The sequence below is a fragment of the Arvicanthis niloticus genome, chromosome 21, assembly GCF_011762505.2.
Source record: "Arvicanthis niloticus isolate mArvNil1 chromosome 21, mArvNil1.pat.X, whole genome shotgun sequence".
Classification (NCBI taxonomy): Eukaryota; Metazoa; Chordata; class Mammalia; order Rodentia; family Muridae; genus Arvicanthis; species Arvicanthis niloticus.
This window is the reverse complement of record NC_047678.1, coordinates 13880162-13891307: the sequence shown is the minus strand read 5'-3', so window position 1 is coordinate 13891307 and position 11146 is coordinate 13880162. Positions and strand designations below refer to the sequence as shown.

The following is an 11146-nucleotide window of genomic DNA, read 5'->3' as shown; positions in this document are numbered from 1 at the left end:
TGTTTTCAGTCAGGTTCACTGGGGTACTTGTCTTTCTGATCAGTGAGTATTTTCTACCTTATCCCTAATTACTGATTAATTTGGCAGGGTTTGGGGAGACTCGTTTTCAACACACATATACCAACATTACTGCTGGCTAGTGGCTATATGGAGAACTTGCCCAGCTCGTGCAGCCTTGGGCACTCCAACTTTTTATCTTTTATGCACACACACACACACACACACACACACACACACACACAAACCCATATCCTGGTTGGCACACTTCAGTTAACAAGAAGCAGGACTACAGATACAAGAAAAGCAAGGTTAGTAGATTTTGAGACTTTTTATTGGGGGACTATTCTGGAACAAGGGGATAGGTCTTTGTCTCCATTTTGGCAGGTGTTAAGGTCAGAATGGTCCTTTTAAATTTTTTAGAATAACAAATAATATTTTATTAAAACATAATATTTAACAGAAGTTAAAGAAGTTTCCAGACAAGTCATACAAATGGTCACAAGCTTTTTCTTCATCTTTTTGGGGTGGGGGTGGGAGATGGAGAATCAATACTTGACAGCGAAGTTACAGTGTTATTAGTGAGAGCTGAAATTTTTTTAATGTTCATATTTTGGTTGAGACAATCAAGCTTGTCCATCTACAGCATCTAAAGTTAGACTTGGCTAAAGAGCATATTCTGAGGAACGGGTTAGCTGCATTTAACCACTGCAATTAGACCCTTTAAGAGGGGGGGAGAGAAAAGAAGGCCATAAAATTAAAATAAAACTACTTTCTCCCTTAAAAAATAAAATAAAAACACCCAGAGCCCCTGGCAGATAACCCTGACAGCTACCTTCATTCACAGTGCCTTGTACTTTAACCATGAAGGGGAAGGAGTTAAAGCAGAGAGTCCTGCTTCTCAACATCTTTCAGCAACCTCAAGGATACTTCTAGCCTCTGCTCATGCTTTACAACAGTGAATCAGGACAAGTCAGATTTGCTAATGTGCATGTAATCACCAAAGATGAAGATGTCTGGGCTTCATTCTGTAATGTTTCTAAGACTGTGCCCATTAAATGCAAACAAAACAAGGTAGAAGTCTTGGCAGAACAGGAGAAGTGATGTACACTTGATGATCTGATTGAGTTAAATATTGTTCATGGTATATAGCCTAGTCCATGTTCTCTCTGCTTCTATGGCTCGGGCTTCCTTGGTCTTCCACTGCTTGGCTACATCATTTGCTAATGGATCATCTGGATTAGGAGCACTTAACAAAGCCTGAATAGATAGCAGAACTATGCAGATCTGCAGTGCTGGGGACCACTTATCTCTCAAAATATCTAAACATATTCTTCCCAACTTGTCTCCATTAGGATGTTAAATTTTGGTCTTGAAATGTACTTTAGGTGCTGCCATCGGGTATTCTCCTGGAAGGAATAGTTCAAGTTTAAATGTTCCTCCATCAAAAGAAGAATCCTGGGGGCCAGCGATGACAACATAAAAATAATGGCGTTGCTCTCATCTGATTCTGTTTTAATGCCAGGAACTGGTTCTGCCAGCAAAGCCTGTGTTTCCTTGATGATCCTGCAGGGGCAGCCCTGCCATCTTGCCAGATACTGAGTTCGGCCTCTGCTCTTATCCCAAAATGGTACTCTAACATGATGAAAGACATGCAAAGGTCTTGGGTCTTAGAACACTGTGAATGTCTCCAGTTCCATGCTGAGAAATCGAAAGGCTTTCAAGATGTACAATAAAGTATCTAGAGTCCTCTTATGGCCACCATGGGAGGTATTTTCCAATACTTCATGAGAATTGTCATATTTGTTCTTGAAGGGGCTTTCTCCTCCATCATGCTGTGTGGGTTGGTGAGCACAGACAAATGAGGACAAGCTTTTGTCTTCAGTGTAGCAGGATTGATATTCTCTCTTCCTTTTATTATCACCACTAGCATATCTGGGGAAGCAGTAGAAAGGCAAATTTTATCATCTTCCCCAAGGGACCTACAATATCATCAATGCTGAGCATGGAAGTTAACAAAATGGGCTTTTTCATTTCTGGGGGAATTCCAATTTGAGTACTGCTACCTTGGCATGAAGAAGCGCATTATATGTACAAGATGCTTTGTCCTGACCGTTTGAATTCCCACAAAAGTATGAATTCCCTTAGGGGAAAGCTGTACAGAACAACTTTTAGCAAGTACAAGGCATATAATTAATTTAGAGGTTAGCAATTTTTCTTAAACTACTATGTTGATTTATTCTACTCAGGCTCATTACATAGGTGATAGGAGCATGAATATTTAACATGTACTTTTAATATTCTCACATGTTTTTGTCATGTACAAAGTATATTGCCACCGTCTTTGAAAACTCATTATACTTACATTCTAATATTTTATTTTAAGCTCCAAAAAATTAATAGCATTCAAATTGCATTTAAAGATGCCTATATGTCCTCTGATTTTATAAGAGGAAATTTTTTTGTACTGCCTGTGCCATGGCTGGAGCTTGGTGAAGTTAAAACACCTTCCATCTTTTAATTTATTCTGTTCCATATCGGTCAATAGTATCTGAAATGGAGACATCATAGCATACATAGAATGTGGAGTGTCTGAAATTTGCTGGACTAATTGCTACAGTACAAGGATGCCATTCAGATCCCATGTTTATTTTAGAAAAAAATGTTCTATCTCATTTATTTTGAAGCATTATTCTGCCCATCTCCACTTCTGCTGATTCTTTACACCCAAAGCTTACATTTATTGCAGGAATTTCAAAAGAAAATTATAACGCCCCACACTTATCTCATTGCAATATACATTTAACCAATTCTCATGCTATTTTAAAATCTGATGACTGTAATTCATTTTAGATTATTATAATTCTTTCTCATGAGGTTTAAAAAACCCACATTTCGTTCTACATCTGTATAATATATACAATCATAAAGCATGAGAAATATTGTTTACAGATATGTACATGTACAGAAGTGAAATACACACCACATGTTCTGTAGTTCATAAGGAAAAGCTAGAAACAAAAGGATGGTTAAGAAAAAATATAAACATTGGAAAAATAAGTCAAACATAATTGTCATTTTAGTGACTTGAGTGGACAAACTGCCTTTGATATCTTTTTTTTTTTCAGAAATAAAAATAAATAATGTATTTCTCAGCTAAGGCATCCTACCATTTCCCACCTGCATGAACAGGTTACTGGCTTGTGCTTAGTGTTCAAGAACTGACATAAGACATAACAGAAAATTTCTTTTTTTTTTTTTTGTTTTTTTTTTTTTGTTTTTGTTTTTGTTTTTGTTTTTTGAGACAGAGTTTCTCTGTGTAGCCCTGGCTGTCCTGGAACTCACTCTGTAGACCAGGCTGGCCTCAAACTCAGAAATCCACCTGCCTCTGCCTCCCAAGTGCTGGGATTGAATGTGTGCACCACCACTGCCCGGCCAGAAAATTTCTTTATGCTTTCATATACTTCTTTAAACTAGAGATTCAGTTTACTACTGATGCACTAATTAGTATTAATTTAATCATTAAAACAGATTCAGGCTGGCCCACTTCTACTAAATACCTACTCTCCTCTGTCTTTATTTCTGCCTTATGTAAGAGAAAGAGGTCATCTGCTTCTTCAACAGCAATTGATTGATATTACTGATTTAATATTATTCCTATTAACTATAAACATTAGATCATTACATGGAAATCACTTTAAAATGAAGCATAATGCTTACTCGATGAGTTATTATTACATCAATGGTATTACTATTCACTGTGTGTCTTCTGTCAAAGGAAGCTGGGAAAGTGTGCTTATATAGAATGAATTTTACACTGATCTTAAAAAATCTAGTTTCATTTCCTATGGATTTTAAGAGTAACAACTGAATACACATATTGCACTTTTGTTCATACAAATCTACAAGGTGATTATCAGTTGTGTTCAAATAGAAGTTTCAGTGTATTATGTTCTGATTAACCGCCTAGTTGTTTCATTTTAGAGCTGTGAAACCTGAGCTTTATTTATATTCATCAAGTGGGTGTTCCTGGACCCCTCACAGACTAAGAGGCACCATTAAAATATGTAAATTATCTAAAATTACCATTTTACATAAATTAAAAACATTCTAATATGTCCACATTTATTTATACATATTTATATGTTATATACACAAGTTCAATATAACAGAATTTATATGAGTTTGTGCATCTTATTTTTATTTTCTTTGATTAGTAGTTTAATTTTGGTTTTACTGGATATCAAGAGAAACCTATGCCTATGGAGGAATTACTCATTTCCTTGTTTCGTATTGCTGGTTCTTTCTAGACAAGTATTTTTTAAAGATTCATATAACGGTTCATTGGAAAAAACAAGTCATATTAGCTACACATCTGCCACTTGACTGAAAAGCCAGTAAAAGAGTTCAGCATTTTTATGTGGCAAAACAGACAGATGGGAAGTTAATCACAGTTCTGCATAAATTGAATATGAAATAATGTGATGATTTATTTAAGGTAAATCTATGAAAGGAGATGCACCAAGAAAGTCAGACAACCCTAGAACCTGGATGTGAGCTTATCCAAAATAATCACATTTCATCATTGTCCTAGTCAGTTTCTGACAATCTGACATAAACATCAAACAGGAAATGTTAATTGAGAAGAGGCTTCCATAAAATAGCCTGTAGGCAAGTTTGTAAAGTATTTTCCTGATTGATTTTTGGTATTGTAGAGCCCAGACCATTGAAGGTAATGATAGGTTGTCCTGGGTGGTATAAAAATATCAAGCTGAGCAAACCACAGTGAGAGCAAGTCCCTAAGCAGCATGCATTCATGGCTTGTGCTTGAGCAAATGCCACCAAGTTCCTGCCCTGCTTGATTAAAATCCTGCCCTCACTTCCCTCAGTGTTACCTGGAAATATAAGTTGCAATAAACCCTTTACTTGACAAGTTGATTTTTGTCAGGTTGAAATGTAAATAAATAAAATAACCAATTAAAAAAGAGGTCATCCTTGCTGGAGGAAGTACATCACTGGGGATAGCCCCACTTCGTGTTCCCTCTCTTGTTTTCTAAGTGTGGGTGGAGTGTGATCCATCAACTTCTTGCTCTTGCTGTCCTGCCTTCTCTTCCTGCTCTCACATCTTCCCTGCCATAATGGACTGTATCCCTCCAGAACTGTCAGCCAAAATACACTCTTTCTCTGCTAAACTTTTTTTTTTTCATCAGGGTATTTCATCCCTTCAAGAAAAAAAAAAAAAAAGACATGGAAACATAAATTGGTACTTGGAGTGGAGTCATTGTTGAGTTAAACCAGACTTATGGCTTGTAAGTCTCTGTTTTGTGGAGGAAATGCCAATGATTTTGTAATTTTCAACTGAAAGCAGCACTTAGGGTCATTCTAGTGAAAGACTGGAAGATTACCATGCTGAAGAACGTATGCTCAGTGTGGTTCAGCTCTTGAGGGATAAGAACAAAGCCTGATGTGCTTCTCACCCTCTCCATTTCTTGCCTACCAACTGGGCACTGTGTTCTCACCACCATGGTCAACTGTGCTCCCTCTGGAATTGAAAGTGAAATAATCCTTTCTCCCCCCTAAATTAGTTTACATAGGAATATTATGTCATACAAACAGGGAAAAAAAGCTAATACAATAACACCTATAAAGCATTTACCATGCTTTTAAATATGTACTCCTAAAGTATTTAACATACACACTTACACATTAAATTAGGCATGTCAAGAATAGTTATAGTAACAAATAAAAAGTTCAGTTTTTAAGTGGCAAGAGCGTTTACGTAACTCTTTCCTAGGATGGAAAATGACACGTAAAAAGTATTCCATGAAAACAATGCATTACAGAGATGCAGGGAGTTTGGATGTAGTCACTATTTGGGCCTACTTAAGATCACATACATTTAGGCCTTAAGGCTGGTTCATTGGTACTTCCATTTGAAGGGGATATCATCCCTATGGAAAAACATCATCACAAATGTGATTACATTTGTAATTCCTGCTTCTCAGTAGTCAAGAGACTTAGCCTAGACTTTGAGATCAAAACTCACTCCGTTCCTCTGTCCCCAAAGTTTTCCTGCCTTTGCAGACTGCTTCATGTCCAATCAAAGAATGAAATGCAATATTGTATAAGTAAACTAAGACAAATAAAGAGAAGGCTATGTTTTTAACAGTGATATAAAACATAATATTTAGGAATAACACTGTCATGCACAAATGATGCCTCCTCAACAAAAAGTTTTAAACATGAATGGCCATGGTTGCCCAATTCATGACAGTCCAACAAAGCAAGTGTTTGAAATATAATAAAATATTATATACTACTTATAAATTATAACATCTTTGCTATTCAAAAAATCATGGATATCTTTTACAAATAAATTCTTTAGCAAAACAAGGGGGGCTTCATCCCATAACATGTTAATATATCTTATTTATATTAAAGAGAATAACAAAAGAGCTATATAGCTATATTTTCACAATGGTATTAGGGTAGTGACATAGAGTACACTTTTCTTTGGCTTATTTTTAGAATGTAAGTCTTAATATAATAAAAATGTACCTAAATTAATCTTGATAGTCAGATACTCCCTTCTGTAATGGGATCTGATGTTCTCTTCTGGTGTGTCTGAAAACAGTGACAGTGCACTCACATACATAAAATAAATTTTACCATCTTTGTAAAAATTGTAGGAATAATGAAGCTGGTTCAAAGAGTCATAAGATAAACTTGTATGTGATAAATAAGAGCTTGTCCATATAAATTTAAATATAGAACGTAATGAAAGTAAAGACTTAGTTACAACAGCTATTTAACAGCCATACCACTCAGAAATGGATTCGTAATGTCTGTGCAGGTACCACACTCATTCAACCAATACTGGCACTGTGAAGTTTTACGTTTTTCAGTGACAGTTAACAATGTTCCCATATATAGATGAATTACAGTGCTTGAGTTCATATCACTGATTCGATCCTTCGATCCTGATGAATATCTTGTCCATCAGGATATCCCTTATTCTTCTCCTGACATTAATCTGCATGCTTGTGGATGACAACCAATTCTTGAGTCACACTTAGTAAAACATCGCCAATGTTAATTCCCACAAGAATGTTGTGCCAAAGCCAGACGCAAGAGATTTCTATCATGCTGGCCAAACTGCTGTTGCTCATCAATACAGGCAACCAAGTGTTGGCTGGAAACACAAAATATCTGTTAGGTTTGTTAATCTTCCCTTCTTTGTTTTTTAACATTTATTTTTAGCACCCTTTACAGCATGTCTTTGTATTTATTAATTATCTTCCTAACAGTTACTTACTACTTATTTTCAATAAAAAGAAGTGAACTAGATAGGAGGGAGTTTAAGGTAGCAGGGTTATGAAACAAATACTTCTTTTTAAAAATTCTTTTTTCCTCTCTTTTCAAGGTGGACAAATGCATAAAAATGTAATCGGCAGTGGAAGAGTAAGACCCTAAACAAAGCCCTGCAGTTTTATCATGGTTATTCTAATTATTAAGCATTTTTAAGTTCGTCGAACTGCTTAGAGTTTAGGACTGGGCAAACTTTTGTTTGAGTGGCTACATTAATCTATTTGTGTGCGGCTGAGGCCTTCACGTTCAGAGTCTCAGATGACACTGCTGAACCTCAGTCTCAGTAATACTCCTCAGTTTGCAGCTAATTTTAAATCACACAAGCACTGTTGAGCAGTTATTTAAAATGTGCTTCCTTGAATTGTCTATAATGTACTAAATTGTGACTGGAAGCTCTTGAAAAGATAAACCTTGTGAGCCATTGAATTTCAAATAAGAAACTCCAGGCATTCTAAAACTGTGATATTTTTATACTGAGAAAAACAGCTGAGAGTTTTGATTGGATGGATCAGATTAATCTTGACCGTTGACATTCAGTGGTTCTTCAGGTTCTATGTTGTGAGATGTACCAAGCTGTCTCTTTCTTTGTTTGGATGTCTGATTAGATTGTTGGCAAAATCACCTTAATTAATGTAGATTTGTTAGTGTGAAGGTTATTCATAAAGGTCTTGTCTTTATAACACCTAAGAGAAACAACAAAGCAATTAATTACAAATAAGAACAAAAGAGCACACTTTATATAGTAATTTCTCTTAAAATAGAAAGTTATCAATTTTAAGCTGCTTTCTTGAGGGAAATACAAATAAAGACCAAGCATTTGTTAGCTGCCCTAAACCCATATCAATGACAATATTTACATTTAATTAAATGAAAGCAAAACAATTTCAGGAATGTGTTAGAACTGAGAAGTGGAAAGTAGAAGTGACAATTAAGAATACAGTGTAAACATCAATCCATGGCTTGGGGACTATAACGATCATCAGTATAGGTCCATCAACTCTGCCATGAGCTACTGTGCTGGGAGCTGTTGATAATTGGAAAGGCCATCTGTGTGTGTGTGGGGGGGGGGGTAGTGAAGTAAATAAGAAATCCCTTCTTTCGGTTCAATTCCTCCATGAGTTTATGTCTGCTATAACAATAACGTCCTGTAAATAATGCACCCACTAAAGGGAGAAGTCACAGAGATGATTAGCAGTACCATACAACTATTCACATTTTAGTTGACTTGAAAATTAAAAGACTTCCCTATAATTTATTTTGTAGAACTGCATGCAGATAAAATATAGATTAAATGTTGACAATTATTTGAGCAACTTACTGAGTGAAAATAAATTCAGAATTACTGCAGCATTCACTATTTCGTTTTGAATAATAAAAACTTGTGCTGTTTGAATGTGTGTGTGCATAATATTTCAATTTTATAGGTCTAGACAGACAGATGTCTTACCGCTTACTCAGCTTTCACTACCTGGGCTTCCTTTATTCATATACATATAGCTATGGCTACCTTGTTATATGTACTGAAATACAGCTATATGTGTATTGCTAATGTGTGCATATAAATTTATTCCCATTATGATAGTTTTATTTTAATGATGTAGGTATATAGAATCATAAATGCATATTAATTTTTCATATATTTAACTAAACAATTGCTCTATGTCTGTACCACTCTACCGACAAACTTTAAATATCTATTGTACCATATTATTGGTAGAAATGGACTTTGGTTTTTGAACTATGTTTTAGAGAAATAGTCTTACAGTTAATAGTAACATATTTGAATAATTTCTGTTGAAATTCATCTTGGTATTATTTGTTATATAGATATCTGATGGTAATAAGGCCTCTCTCACCCCAGATAAACTTGACCCACAGACTAAGGTACTAGACAATCAGTGGTCATCAAATATTAACCTGAGACAGTGGTTCTCAAATTTGCTCTCTTATGGTTATAGAGGAATTTTAATCCAGCAGCATGGCTGCTCTGGCGAGGGATCACATTCAAAGATATGATTGGACTGGAACGCAGATACCCCACACACCTTTAATCCCTCTGGCTAGAATACAGACACATTCTTACTACACACTATTAATCCCAAACAATGACATCTAATTGAGGAGTAGACAAAGTGATGAATCAGAGAAAGATTTGACAGAATGAGTCAGAGATAGGATATGCCTAACTTCCATGAGAACAGACAAAAAGAGGAGGCTACTTAAAGAATATTAAGAGAAGGAGAGGAATGAGTTTCATTCAGTTCAGTTAGGTTCTATTCAGTTCATTTCAGTGCACTTCAGTTGAGTACAGTTGTGCTTAGTTCAGTCCAAGCAGTTCATGAAGTTCAGAGGCAGTCTTTTTAAGCAATACAATTTAGTCAGAAGTAAAAGAAGCCAATTGAATCTTGAAGAGGAGTATGAGTTACATCAGCCAACTCAGAGTTCAGAAAGGATGGGTTTATTCAGCATTTCAGTCTCAGAGGCTGAAACATTTTAGGCCTCAGGTAGCAGATGTAGGCTAGAAGCTGAAGCCTTCAAGGTCTGTGCCTACAGAACACTAGATTGTACAGAGGCTAGGAGCTTCTAGACTTAGGCCTAGGGATGGTTAGATAGGAAAGCATTGGGCTCAGCCCAAGCCATGTATTTGCAAAGCTTGGGTACAGTTCTGATTTTCATCCCATCATCTGAGGAAATACAAGCAACATTTACACTTGTGCATGGTCACTATTAATGATATAGACGAAGGAAGAGTGAACAAGAAAAAAGTTTAAATTTCTACAAGCAGGTAAAACTAAGATTTCCAAAGTAGGCGGTGTCTCTATTTGGAATCAGATTATAAATATGTTTTTAAGAATTCTAGCAGGCTGCCGGGCGATGGTGGCGCATGCCTTTAATCCCAGCACTTGGGAGGCAAAGGCAGGCGGATTTCTGAGTTCGAGGCCAGCCTGTTCTATAGAGTGAGTTCCAGGACAGCCAGGGCTACACAGAGAAACCCTGTCTCGAAAAACCAAAAAAAAAAAAAAAAAAAAAAGAGGTTTATTCTAGCTCACACTTCAAGGGAGGGAAGTTGTGAAGTTGTACTGGCTGGTTTTGTGTCAATTTGAGACAGGCTAGAGTCTGTCTGGAAGGCCTGGCAGGAAGGGGGTGTGTAGAGGAAGACATCCTCTTGGAGATGGGGGAGGAGGGGATGGGATGAGGATCTGTCAGAGGACAGACTAGGGGGGGGATAGTGACTGGACTGTAAAAGAAAAAAAAAGATTAAAGATAATTTTTAAAATAGACTATATTCTTAGGAATGTTAATTTCTTAAACAGTATTAGAATAAGTGTTCTGCACTAAAATTGGCCTTATTTTAACTAGGTTAAACTATTACTTTCTTCAACTAAAATAGGTGTAATAAAAAATATTTCCCTTTGGAAAAATTTTTAAATCTTTTATTTGAATTAGAGACACAAAGAAAAATCATCAAATATAAATATCTATACTAGTGTACAAATACTTAAAAATGTAAGTAAAAGAAAGAAAATAAATAATTAAATCACATCAAGTTATAGTCTTTGCCTTAAAGTTTAATTATCGGGAGGGTTTTTTTTTAAGTTTTATTCATCATTCCATTCATTTACATCTCAAATCATATCTCACTTCCTGGTTACCCCTTCACCACCACCCCCATCCCACATCTGCTTAAAATACTTAAAAATGTAAGTAAAAGAAAGAAAATAAATAATTAAATCACATCAAGTTATAGTCTTTGCCTTAAAGTTTAATTATCGGGAGGGTT

General features: G+C 35.8%; 1 pseudogene; it reads right to left on the bottom strand.

The window, feature by feature from the left end:
• Nucleotides 1-1125: 1125 nt before the first annotated feature.
• On the bottom strand, nt 1126-6924 carry LOC117693643 (ubiquitin-conjugating enzyme E2 N pseudogene; annotated as a pseudogene).
• Nucleotides 6925-11146: the final 4222 nt, after the last annotated feature.